The following is a 14,746-nucleotide window of genomic DNA, read 5'->3' on the forward strand; positions in this document are numbered from 1 at the left end:
ATAAATGTTTTTTTTGTACTTTTCTGTCCTTCTTTGACCCCCTTACAATTGTTAGGGGGTCTGTAACTCTCCTCATTGCCCCCTTTCTTTGTTTTCACTCTTTTTTTTCAGAGTGAAATACACAAAATGGCGGCCGCCGCTTCCTGGTTTCGGCCGATTCGAATGTTTACTAAGATCTAAGAGCCAATCAGAATCGCGCTCGCGCACGCCACCGTACGCTTACCGTAAGCGTACGGTAAGCGTACCGTAAGCTGGCTCAGATATATATATTGATTTAAAGGCTATTTTCTCAGAATCTACTGAACAGATTTACACCAAACCTACAAAAGGCACTTCCTTGACCTAGGGACTACCTCTCTGCCAAATTTCTAGTAATTCTGTTCAGCCGTTCGGGCTGTAGGTCGTTCTAAAGGTCCTATGGAAAAATGCATGGGAAAAACGCGTTTTGGGACCCCCCTTTTATCTCAGCCCCCGCTTGACGGATCCCCCCAAGACTTTCAGGGTAGGAGCGGAGCGTAGCGCCCCACCTATTTTGAGAAATTCGCGAGGATTCGTCGACCGGCGCCAAAGTTATTCAAAATAGAATGTTGAGGTTTTCCTGTGGAAACGTGGTCCTAACTATAACTACCTACTGGCGACCGCCAGTAGGTAATATATATATATATATATATATTATCTACTGGCGGTCGCCAGTAGATAGTTATAGTTAGGACTGTGTTTCCATAGGAAATCTCAAAATTCTATTTTGAATAACTTTGACGCCGGTTGACGAATTCTCGCGAAATTTTCAAAACTAATGGGGCGCTCCGTTCAGCTCCTACCCTGAAAGTCTCGGGGTGATTCGTCAAGCGGGGGCCGAGAAAAAAGGGGGGTCCTAAAACGCATTTTCCCCATGCATTTTTCCATAGGACCTTTAGACACAGCTACAGCCCAAACGGCTGAACAGAATTACTTGAAATTTGGCAGAGAGGTAGCCATAAGGTCAAGGAAGTGTCTTTTGCAGGTCTGGTGTAAATCTGTTCAGTATTTCCTGAGAAAATAGCATTTAAAAGCATATCAATATCTATACGCGCGCAGGGTGCGCGCAGGGTGCGCGCAGGGTGCGCGCACCGTGCGAGCACCCTAACGTGCACGAGCGTAATTCTGATTGGTGGTTACATGTTAGTCAACGGTCGAATCAGTCGAAATCAGGAAGTGTCGGCCGCCATTTTGTTTGTTTTCAGTGCGAGAGTGAAAAAGGAAGGTGGCGAACATGAAAAGGGGGCAGGGTAGAGAGTTCCTGACCCCCCAGCCTTTTTCAGGGGGTCCCTGAAGGACCCCGAAGGCAGAAAAAAAAAATCGCGCACGGTGAAAAACCCCAAAAAAACCAATGAGCCAGTGAAATATCCACCTAACTATAACATGTGTGAAACCTATGGTTTTTTTAAGTGAATACATATATATTCACTGAAAAAACCATAGGTTTCACACACGTTATAGTTAGGAAATAGCATTTAAAAAACCTTGCAAATTCACTGAAAAAACCATAGGTATCACACATGTTATAGTTAGCTGGACATTTTACTCGTAAAAAAACAATGAAATTCCCCCGTTATAGTTAGTTCAGCTAACTATAACTCGCGCACCCGCAATCCACTGCTGATGACGTCTTATATTACATCACTCATGACATGGTCAGAGACATCACTCATGACATCACTGATGACATCTCAAATGACATCACTGATGACGTCATCCATTGAGTATGTGTTCCTGAACAATTTTAATATGTTTAATATATATAGGGAAAGGCCTGTTGAAGAATGAGTGGCTGTACAAGTGTGTAAATTGATTGTTTTCTCTGGTGCGTAACATGATTCTATAAGTGAGTCATTAAATGTATCTTACTGCAGACTAGTAACTAAACTGTGTAAATGTCTGTATGTGTCTGTATGTTGGTGTATAAGTGGCTGCATCGTTTTGTGAATAGCTATATGAGTGTCTATATGAGTTATTGATTTCTTGTCTCAGTATCTGTATGGGTTCCTGAGTGTTTGTTTGCGTAGGGTGTGTGTGACTCTATGCATAAATGTGTGAGTGGGTGATTCTATGGGTGCATGGTTTTAAGAGTGCATCTGTGATAGACTGTATGGTTGAGTGAGTGTATGTATGGGTGTGTTAGGGATTGAATGTATATCTCAGTGGTACATTTGTGACTAACTACATATGTGAAAGGCAGTATATATGCGTGTAAGAGTATATTAGTGGGTAGATGTGAGAGTGTGTGATTGTGAGAGTGACTGTATGGATGAGTGTGTGTATCAATGATTCTATAAGAGCGTAAGAATGTGGTACTAATTTTATGACTAAGTGAAGTTGTGTGTGTATTACCGCATAGGTGAGTAAATGGGAGTGTGATTATTTGCATGACTGACTAGGTGTGAGAGTACCTCTATGGATGATTGGTGGTGTGTGAGTGTCTATATAGGTGTATAAATGCATATGATAGTTTTGTATGGAGTGACTGTAAGTATGAGTGACTGTACAGGTGAATGAGTGGAGGTGTATGTAGACCTAGGAGTTAATAAGTGGGTATGTAGTTATTGGTATTGCAGTATGTATGGTTTTGAAAATGGAACTCTTAAATTTTGAGTTGGTGTATCAAAGGTTATATTAGGGTGTGAGAAGATGCGCTAATTTATCACATGGATGACATCATCAGTGATGTCATCAGTGATGTCATTTGAGATGTCATCAGTGATGTCATGAGTGATGTCACTGACCATGTCATGAGTGATGTAATATGTGACGTCATCAGCAGTGGATTGCGGGCGCGTGAGTTATAGTTAGCTGAACTAACTATAACGGGGGAATTTCATTGGTTTTTTACGAGTAAAATGTCCAGCTAACTATAACATGTGTGAAACCTATGGTTTTTTCAGTGAATTTGCAAGGTTTTTTAAATGCTATTTCCTAACTATAACGTGTGTGAAACCTATGTTTTTTTCAGTGAATTTGCATGGTTTTTTAAATGCTAATTCCTAACTATAACGTGTGTGAAACCTATGGTTTTTTCAGTGAATTTCAAAGGTTTTTTGTGTACGCATGCGTACGTTATATACGTACGCATACGTACGTTTTAGTATGCGCTCACATCGCGTACCCAGTACGCATGGGTACGCACGCTTGCGTGCGTCGTACGTGCTCCGCGCGCTACACTCGCGCATACGCGCAGAGTACGCGCGCTGACGTTCGCGCATGCGCGCGTGCTGCGTATGCGTGTTACGTACGCGCATAATACTTATGCGCATGTGCGCGTACGCGTTTGCGCATGCGTAATTGCACCGTGCGCGCTCTGAGCTTGCTCCGTGCGCGCACCTCGGGTTATGTGATTAATAAAACAACACTTTTAATTGGTTTTCATTACTTTCAGTTTCAGATTGTTTCAACACCACACCCAATCCCCTCATGGCAAGTCATGTGATCAAGAAACATCACTTTTCATTGGTTCAAAGTACTTTCAGTTCCAGATTCTTCCAAAATCACACCCACTCCCCTCATTGTTAGTTCTGATTCCTTTGGAGAAGGAGCTACTTTGTGAGACAATGGCAGAGCACCAGCCACCTTCTGAGAATGAACAGGACACTCTTGAGAGACAGAGGCAGAGGAAGCAGAAAGACTCCTTTATATGGCAGTTTTTCACTTTTCCTGAGGGACAAAAGAAGGTGAATGCACCAAAAGTCACCTGCATACTTTGTCAGCGCACCTTATCACGTGGGAATGCTAATAAGAAGTACTCTTTTAGTATTCACACAATGTTGAGGCACGTTGAGAAAATGCATCCTGTGACTTTTCGTCAAGCTTCTGGAGCAAACCCTCCACCTGCTCAGCAGACGACATCTGCAGCAGCTCAGCCGAGCACATCTTTGGCAGCTCAGCCGAGCACTTCTTCTGCGATGGTGCCTTCACCTTCTTACACACCTCTGGATATTCGTCCTTGTTTTGGGAGGATGAGTACACGCTGCATGGATTGTGGTACTCTTATTACTATGGGTGAGAGCAGTGTTGATCTCATTCAGAGAAAATTTGAGGAGCACTCTTGCAGTGAGCCATAGTTTTGTTATTTTTTTTTTCGTTTTTCTCTTCCTCTGCCCCTACATTAACTCAAGGGCTCTTTCTAGAGCCACCTAAAATCTAAACACAAAAACTTGTTTTTTGAATCTATTTGTCAATTTTTTTTGAGGGTGCGCGCACCCTGCGCGCACCCAATGATGTTTTTAAAAAAAATAATCATTTTCTTCACCTTTAGTAAACCTTCAGGGACTCCCTGACAAAGAGAGGGGAGTGGCAAAGTAATTAAAAAAGAGATGGTGTACATTTCGCAGATGAAGGGAAGAGAGTCTTCCTATTAAACTTTAAACTCTGCATCAGTACTTACGTATAGGTACTCTAAACCTATCAAAAAAGATAATAGCTCATTTTAGTGCTGCGTTTGAATTGGCTGTATTTACAAGGAGAGGAAAAGACACACAGAGTGGCTTATCCACTCCTTGTAAATATGGAAAAGCACCCTGGGCCATTAGTACGTCAAGAAAAGTGACGTAGTGGTGGCGCAGGTGGCTTGTAAATCTGCCCCAGAGATGTTAAGGAAATTAAGGGTAAAACAAACAAACAGAGAGTGACAGATACAGAGACAGAGAGCAAACAACTGAGAAGGAGTAAGGCAGTTAAAAAGACTAAGACATGTGGATACAGAGAAAGAAACATGGATGAAAAATTAGTGATGGAGGTAGTAAAGGTAGGGGAGTAGTAGAGAAGGAGTGAGGGAGTTACAAAAGAGTAGTAAAGCAGGAAGAGAGAGTGAGAAGAGAAATGAGAAAAGCAGAGTAAGGAGAGGTGAAGAAAAGGAAGCATGAAACGAAAGCAGTGACACATACAGATATTTTAAACTTACCTGACCATCAAAGTAACTTATTTAGAAATAAATGTTTTTATTTAATTGCAAGGAAACTGAATTACATTTTCTAAATTTTCTTTCTAGTTCTGAAAAAAAGAAAAAAAGTATTAATATTCAACAATACATTTTATTAAACAGTACATGTTTTTTCATATTTAGCAAAGCAATTTTTTGCCCTTTTTTTGCTGTTTTCAGAATGTTTTGATTTTCACTGAAAATAGTGAAATCAATTGTATTCATCATTTAACAGCGGGCAAAAAAAAAACAATCTGAAAGATTGTTTAAAAAAAGCCCCAAATGTATCCTCACTAAAACATACCTTAATAGAAATGTCAAAAATACCTTTTAAGTACAATAACAATTTTCAAGAAATAACGTCTGTAAACCTTGTTTCAAAAGAACATTTTCCAAAATAATATCTGTCAAAGAAGTCCACAATTGTTTGTTTTACCTTTCTTTGAGGCCAAATGGTAAGTTTAAAATCCTTTTTGAGTGAAATATTCAATTTTAATCCTTTAAAATTTAAATAATGCTTTCTTCAGATGCTGAATTTAGTATTTAAAATTTGGGTTTCAGAAAAATTAAGTAACAATTGGGTAAATCATAAGGCAAACGTTGCTTGAAAATCAATTGAGAATCATTACACAGTGTCCATCCTTTTTCACATTTAAGATAAACTGTTTAATGACCAGAAGTTATAGAAGGACCGTCATGAAAAATTATTGCAACTGCTACAAAAGTTTTTCCAGATATAGATAATTGATTACCAACAAACTTCTTTAGTAAAGTTTCCAATTTTGTTCCATCAGCTCTACAACGTTGTACCATTAAAATTACATACTGTCCATATTTCTTTAACAATAACGTTGACAACATTTCAGATTTACATTCAGAACATTCCATGTTGTGATTAGCATCTTTAACTAATTTACTAAAAGTCACTGTTTTACTTTCTGGTAATGGTAAATATATGAACCTTTCAGAATCAACATTAGTACTGCTTGTGTTCAGTTATCACAACAATGTTCCCATTTATAACAGACACCAAATAAATGTTCTACTTCTACCCCTTCATCTTCCAGTACCATCAGGATATACATCAAGAATTCCTGTGCATCTTGCTGGACATTTTGTGTAAACTGTGTACATCCAGAACATACATCTAAAAGATTTCTAACATCAGAAGCACTTTCTATTTTATTTTTATCATTACTCAGCTTCTCATAAAGGAGACTCAGCAAAGAACATAATCTTTTTTCATGATTTAGTATTATCTGCTCTTGCAAACTTTCAAGATAAAATACAACATTCAGCATTACATTTGCGTAGCAGTTGACACCAGAGCTATTTTCAAAATGACAGCCAACAACCTCTTCCACACTGCCCTTTTTCTTTTTGCTTGCAGTCACATCACTGTCTTTTTGTTTTCTCTTCTGTACATCCTCATTACAGATATTCTCAAATCTCCTTTTCCGACAAACAACACGTTTTTCAAACACAGGATACTGACCTAAATGAGGAGCATAGCTTCTTCTTAATCTATTATACTCCTTTACACAGTTTGCATCAGCACTTACTTTTGAGTCATCAAAGTCTATCATGAATAAACCAGATAATATTTTCACGCGTGACAAAGCAACATATGCCATACCTTCTTGAAACACAGTAAATCCAATGTTTACAAAAGCACTATCAACAGTTAACCCTTGAGACTTGTGAATAGTTACAGCATATGCTAGAGAAATTGAAAACTGCTTCCTACGTACATATAAGTCTTTCACTAGCAAAAAACGAACTGAACAACGACTAATGACTTTAACCTCTTCAATCTGATCAAATTTTATTTTTAAGAATTCAATTCCATCTTTATTTTGGTACTTTACAAAACCCACAACTTTACCCATAGCTCCATTCACTAAACCTTTTTCTACATCCAAATTACGTCTTAAAATTACTCTACAGTTCATACACACATAAAGATTCTTTTCCAAACCAGCTGTTTTTGAAATGTTTTTCTCCAGAGAATCCAATTTAGTAGCCAATTTGCCTGTCAATATAATAGTTATTCGTTCATGTTGAATTTTATCCACAGCTTCCAGTTTTATGATCTCTTCATTTTCCAATTTCAAAAGTTCTTGATTGAATACAGAGCATTCATGTAGTGTTGGCATTAAGCAGATTACAGTATTTTTTTCAGCAATTTACTTGTATATTTTCTCTGGAACTATTTCTGCTGTTGTAAACAAATTACTCAGCAATCGACTCTGTAATACTTTTCTGCCATGTTCTGTGAGTAGTCCAATTCTTATATCTTTCAGAATACTTGCATAGTCCTCATCATTGGCTTGCCTCATATTGGTAATGAGTTCCTTATACTCAAAATATGTCCAAATATTTACATTGCCTATACTTCCTAATGACTTTTTCGTGTCTTCATGTGTAAGTGTATGGAATACCGGTTGTCCTTTAACTGGAGTAAGTTGCAAAAGATCCCCAAAAACTATGACGTGTTTTCCTCCAAATAACACGTCATAGTCTGTCTTCAGAATTTGCTGCATTCTTAAATGCACAAAGGCAAGCATTAAGTTTGATACCATGCTTACCTCATCAATAATGAGTACTTTCATTTTCTTCAATACTCTTGAAACTTCCAAGCATGCTTCTCCTGCTAGTTTGTGGTACTGTATTTTGTTCTCATGCTCTACTGGTAACATTAGCAAACGATGTAAGGTAACTCCTTTTATGTTATACGCTGCTAACCCAGTTGGAGCAGTAACAACACAAGTCAAAATGGAATCCATTTTCTTCTGTAGGTAGCTTCTAATTACATTAATTAAGAAACTTTTTCCAGTTCCTGCTTGTCCACTTACATACATTCTTCAATTTTTTTCCTGACTTCTTCATAAATTTGTTTTTGTTCTTCATTCAGTTGCTGCTCCAAATATGTTAAGTTTACTAAATCTTCCTGAGCTTGATTCATAGCTGTTTCCACTTCATTAATGGCTATTGCTGCTTCATTTTCTACGATTGGTTGTCCTAGAAGATCTTGACTGAATGCCCCAGAACTTTGACTGTCTTGAGAACTGTCTCTAGCTACTTCAGCTGCAATTGTTGCTTCTTGTTCAATTTCTTCATTTAACATTTGATCATAAGTTGTGAAAGTACTGCATTCTATGCTGTCTTTGCTAGCATTGAAGGAATCTTCATAACTCTGGAATTCTCCAAGTAGTTCGTCCACTGAACGCCATGGTCTAAACAGCTGCAAAAGTGCCAAGTAGTAAAATTCCTTTTTGTCAGGAGTGTCGCAACTCAGCTTCCGGTGATTTATCAAACTTCCTTTTGTTTGCTTCACCAAACATCCTTCCTCACCACTGACTTTATATTTTCCATTGTTGATATCTTCTGTGGCATTCCGTTTAAAAATGAAGTTCTGCAGCATTTCATAGAGACACATGTTCTCAAGGTGATGACTTCTTTGTGGGTAATATGTGTCCAACATGTTTGTTCTTAAAATGTCTGTACTTTCTGGTTCGAACTCTGCTAAATATTCAATTTCTCGAATAGATTTCAGTACCCGATTTCGCATTCCTGCAAGGCCTAAACTTACCAAAATTATTCTTCTGGATTTCGAGTACAGACTTGCAGATGATAACCTATCTGAGCATTCGTAGGATCCAATTTCTCGATGCGACAACATCTTTAAACTGAAACTGTATAGCTTCTTACTGAGAGTCTTCTCATGAGAAATCTCTTCCCACATTTCCTTCAATTCCGTTTTCTCAGATTTAGTGATGTAAGATGTGACATACCAAGCAACAGCAATAGAATTGTCAGCCACATACTGTATATCCATGTTAGCATTCCACATGGATAAAATGACTGGGTTGTAGTCATTTATATATTTTGACTCTTCTTTTCTTCTTAGGTTGTAGGTATTCTTAGGCGATTTTCTTGTAATAGTATGTCGCACAGCTGACATAAAACTGTTTACTCTTCCTTTTGAAAGAACAGGTCGTGGAAATCCAAATCGACATTTTGTGTATAATTTATCTTTACTCTTGTACTTTCGTCGACAGTATTTTCCACACAGATGACTTTGGAAACGTAAAACTTTCTCTTTTAAGTTTTTCTCTTCTGTGCTTTTAGGTATAGCACATGTTGCATATCCTTCAATGAAAGATAAAACTGCTTCATCAGCATCTCTTCCAAATTTTGGGGCATCCTTGATCCACAACAGCATATGAATGTGAGGAGCACCTCTTGCTTGGTACTCTTTTCTCCAAAAGAAATCCACAACTTCTCCAAGAGGTGGATTTTTTTTATTGCAGATGAAGGACATCATAGCCTCAAATCTATGATTAAAATATCTGCAAACATTAACCGGATCCAATGAGCACAATTCTCCTACTGTCTTGTATTGTATGTTTTTAATGTTTGAATTTGCCTCTCGAAGAAAATCTAGAAGATCATCCCAAGCGTACTCAGCACAGCTTAGGGTAAGGAACCATGTAGGAGTTCCTAAATTCCTTAACATACATTTCAATTCTCCATGGCGTCGGTACCAATATTAATTCGTCCCACGCTGACAAGCCATCAGATTGATCAATTGAGATTCCAAATGATCATCTCGCTGTTGCACTTTGTTCATAAAATCCTTTGCAGTCACATTATGTAGATGTACTCCAGTTTTCAAAATGTGATTTACTGCATAAGATAGTGCAGACAAGTCACTTTCAAATAAAATATGGAACAAATAAGGAATACTTTGACGAAATCTGGGATCTTCTGCATATAATCTTGTAGTCCGATACTCCGAAGCAGGAATCTGTACTGGACGTTCATCATATCGTCCACCTTCTCCTGTAGGAAACAGTTGGGGAATACAACGAGCTTCCAAGCTCTCCTCCCATACACTCACAGGAGTTCCTTTTGCTTTCTTCATCTGAAACAGATCAATAGCGTTTCCCATAACTTCTTTAGAATGAAGAGGATGTATGCTGAAATGTTCATAAATTTCTTCTTCTTTTGACTTATCCAATTTTTCAATTTGCCCAGTTGGTATTCCTGTGTCTTCTAGTATTTCTTCTTCATCTTCATCCATATAAATGGCTTCATACCATTTATTATTTTTTTTCAAATACAAATTTGCTCTTTGTACTTTTCGTACATCCACCAGCTCCTGCCAAATTTTCTTATACTTTGTAGGTACACCATTAACCAGAATAACTAATGGTTCAGTTTCCAAAGTATCTGCATCAATTGTTTCCATATTTTTTTCAAATCCAAAGGCAAATAGACAACTCTTCCTTTTAAACCTCTTTGTAAATCCGAAGGAGGTAATTTACCTGTTTTGGGCTCCATACGAACTATGGTCTGAAATGGATAGACACATTGAATGAGTATAGACTCATACGTATTTAAATCAGAAAGTTCTGGAGGAATATCAACCAATTCTAATTTATTATGTACAGCTCTTGCTGGCATTCTATTTTCTTCTAACTTGTTATAACAATATTTACAAATACGCTGATCTTCACCCAATTCAAAACAATTTTCCAGAAATATATATGTTGCAAAATCTTTCCACTTATAATTATCTTCATTTTCACTTTTTTTATACAGATCAACATTCCTTGTTTGAATTTTATAATGGCTTCTCCGGCAACAAATACAAGTAATATTTGGTCTTTCATTAGAGATGATAGTAAATTTTGTCATTTCGTCTTCAAAATTTTTACTAACAGTAAGTTCTACATTCTCTTCCACATTTTCATCAACAACTGTGTCATTTTCTGCACTTTCTTGTTCTGGACCAAAGTAACAAAACTGAATCTAATCAGTAACCTTCACTACATCTGATACAGATCCACGGAACAGAGCATTATTCAACTCATTTAACTTTAGTGCTGGACTTTTAGCAAAATACAATGTTCTCACAAACTTTCTCATTTCAGTATGATGAACAGCCAGCATCCTAAAATGGTGAAAAACACTTTGACACACTTTCCTAGATAGACAAGCCAGAGAATGTCCTTGCAAACCAGTATTCTCTCTCACTCTGCATGGATCTAGTCTTTGAAGCACCTTAATCTTCTGTTTAGCACTCTTTTTACTATATTCTCTTAGAAAGTCACGTAATTTATCAATAGATTCCTGACGCACAGTACAAATACTGCTACAATTCCAAGTGTACACTGGGGCTTTAGGACGTCTCCCCATAACCTCATCAGCCATCACTTCTTCCTCATTTCTTGGAACCATTTTCTCCTTTTCCATTACACAACCATCCTTAACTTCATATGCTCTACCATTGGTGTCAACTGCATGCAACAAACTATTACTTTGAAGATAACTCTCTTCATTAAAAAATGGTTCAGTACTTGAACTATGCTTCCATTCTCCTAAGAACACTTTACAAAAGGTATTTTTTTTCACTTCTCTTTTCCTTTTGTTCAAAATTAAAATGAATAGTTTTTTTTTATTTCTAAAGCCTTCGTAACAATACTTTCAATAAATGTCTTTTTCTTATAAAATTTGGTTTTCTTCTTATATTTTTTCACATCCTTTAGCAAATTTAACATCACTCTTCTCTGAAACATTTTTCGACGAATGTTTTTAAAATCTATTTTTCGTGTCAAGTCACTCTTTCTTACTTCTGAGTCTACATTAGCATTTTGTTTTTGCTGTTGACTCTGTTGTTGTATTGTACTTGAAACACTGTTTGAATTTATCTTTCGATCATTTTTTTTTTTTAAGATATTTTTTAAAAATTCTTTAGTCTGCTTACCAGAAGACTTTTTCTGTTTTCCAACACGAGCTTCTTCTCCTATTTTTTTTTTACCAGTTGTCTTCAAATATAGTTGTTGTTGCTTTTCTTTTCTCTTTCTTGACTTTATAGGCATCTTTAAATTTTTTCACTGTTGCTCAGCAATACCTGCAAGAAACTAAAAAAAAATACCTTTATGTAATTTTAATTCATTACAATTTTTTTTTTAGCTTTTCAAATCCTATCACATGAGCTGGCCCTTTCCTACGAGTCCAAGTCTTACAAAACAAGAGAAACATGAATTTAATCTCTGACAACAATTCTTGTGTGCACACAGACTCATGGTGTGATTCTAGGCAGAAAATGATATTTGATTGGCAATTTGAAAGCACATTTACTACTGTGGAGGAGCAAGTGATAATTACTGTGACAGCCTGACACATTTTTCTTATATTTTAGAGAAGCAGAAAAGAGCACATGTCCTTACAGCTATTTGAGACCGTGACCATGTGTTACAGGGTGAGTGATTAGACTAGAGCAAAGGAAAATGAGCCTTGGTGACATTGAATCTGTTTGCGTTACACACTGCTATCTGAAACACCACATACAGCTGAGTAGTATGCACGGGAGTGTACGAGAAGCTGCTGCGTGTGTGCAAAAAGTGTGTTTCTGGAGACTGTGTATTGTCAGTTGCAAGAGAGATCTGCATGGAAACTTGCACAACTGCATGAAGAGTGCAGACATGTGTATAAGAGTAGATGTGTGGTAAGGGTTAATTGGACTTTTGAACATGTAGGAACAACCTCAGCCATTGCAAGATTTGATGGAAAATCTACCTTGTTGATTTGAAATGTGTTAGCATTTGCCTCTCATTTTTGAGATAGTGATTTCTGCTGAGTGCTAACCAACACATTTGAAGAAAACAAGCAAGCCCTTTCCTGAAAGTGCAAGTTTTACAGAACAACAGCAACACAAATTAAATCTCTGACAACAATTCCTGTGTGCACACAGACTCATGGTGTGATTCTAGGCAGGAAGCGATACTTCCTTTGGCAATTTGAAAGCACATTTAGTACTGTGGAGGAGCAAGTGATAATTACTGTCACAGCCTGACACATTTTCCTTATATTTTAGACAAGCCAAAAAGAGCAGATGTCCTAACAGCTCCTTGAGACCATGACCATGTGTTACAGGGTGAGTGATTAGACTACAGCAAAGGAAATGAGCCTTGATGACATTGAATGTGTTTGCGTTACACACTGCTATCTGAAACACAACACAGAGCTGAGTATTACGCATGGGAGTGTAGGAGAAGCGGCTGCATGTGTGCAAAGAGTGTGGGCCCGATTCACAGAACTAACTTAAGACAAAATCCTAAACTTACTACCATTTTAGTATTCACAGAAGGCACTTACTCATTTTGGTATTCACAGAAGGCACTTACTCATTTCGGTATTCACAGAAGTTAGGAGTCCTAACTTTAGGACTCCTAAATGCCTTCTGTGAATACCGAAAGTCTTAAAATTAGGATTTTTCTCAATTTAGTAGTCCTAAGTTTAGGACTCCTAACTTTAGGACTCCTAAATGCATTCTGTGAATACCGAAAGTCTTAAAATTAGGATTTTTCTCAGTTTAGTAGTAGTATAGTTAGGACTCCTAACTTTAGGACTCCTAAATGCCTTCTGTGAATACCGAAAGTCTTAAAATTAGGATTTTTCTCAATTTAGTAGTCCTAAATTTAGGACTCCTGAATGCCTTCTGTGAATACCGAAAGCCTTAAAATTAGGATTTTTCTCAGTTTAGTAGTTGTAAAGTTAGGAGTCCTAACCTTAGGACTCCTAAACTGAGAAAAATCCTAATTTTAAGGCTTTCGGTATTCACAGAAGGCATTTAGGAGTCCTAAAGTTAGGAGTCCTAAATTTAGGACTACTAAATTGAGAAAAATCCTAATTTTAAGACTTTCGGTATTCACAGAAGGCATTTAGGAGTCCTAAAGTTAGGAGTCCTAACTATACTACTACTAAACTGAGAAAAATCCTAATTTTAAGACTTTCGGTATTCACAGAAGGCATTTAGGAGTCCTAAAGTTAGGACTCCTAACTTCTGTGAATACCGAAATGAGTAAGTGCCATCTGTGAATACCAAAATGAGTAAGTGCCTTCTGTGAATACCAAAATGGTAGTAAGTTTAGGATTTTGTCTTAAGTTAGTTCTGTGAATCGGGCCCTGTGTTTCTGGAGACTGTGTATTGTCAGTTGCAAGAGAGATCTGCATGGAGACTTGCACAACTGCATGAAGACTGCAGATATGTGTGTAAGAGTACATGTTTGGTAAAGGTTAATTGGAGTTTTGTACATGTAGGAACTACCTCACCCCTTACAAGATTGGAAGGAAAATCTACCCTGTTGATTTCAAATGTGTTAGCATTTGCCTCTCATTTGTGAGATCATGATTTCTGCTGAGTGCTAGCCATCACACTTTAAGAAAACAAACTGCCCTTTTCCTGCGAGTGCAAGTTTTACAAAACAACAGCAACACAAATTAAATCTCTGACAACAATTCCTGTGTGCACACTGTCTCATGGTGTGATTCTAGGCACAAAACAGTATTCCTGGGTGATACCAGTACACCTTAACTTATGTTGAAGACATACTCCATAATATCTAACATGTTCAAGGCACTTAAATATCTTCCTTAACATAAAATGTAAAACACAGCTTTTAAAGTGGTAGGAAAATGTACCATGCTATTTTCAAATGTGTTTGCATTTGCCTCTCATTTTTGAGATTGTGATTTCTGCTGAGTGCTAACCAACACAGTTGAAGAAAAGAAGCTGGCCCTTTCTTAAAAGTGCAAGTTTTACAAAACAACAGCAACACAAATTAAATCTCTGACAACAATTCCTGTGTGCACACAGACTCATGGTGTGATTCTAAGCACAAAGCGATATTTTCTTTGGCAATTTGAAAGCACATTTAGTACTGTGGTGGAGCAAGTGATAATTACTGTGACAGCCTGACACATTTTTCTTATATTTTAGACAAG

The sequence above is a fragment of the Triturus cristatus genome, chromosome 5_2 (genome assembly GCF_964204655.1).
Source record: "Triturus cristatus chromosome 5_2, aTriCri1.1, whole genome shotgun sequence".
Taxonomy (NCBI): Eukaryota; Metazoa; Chordata; class Amphibia; order Caudata; family Salamandridae; genus Triturus; species Triturus cristatus.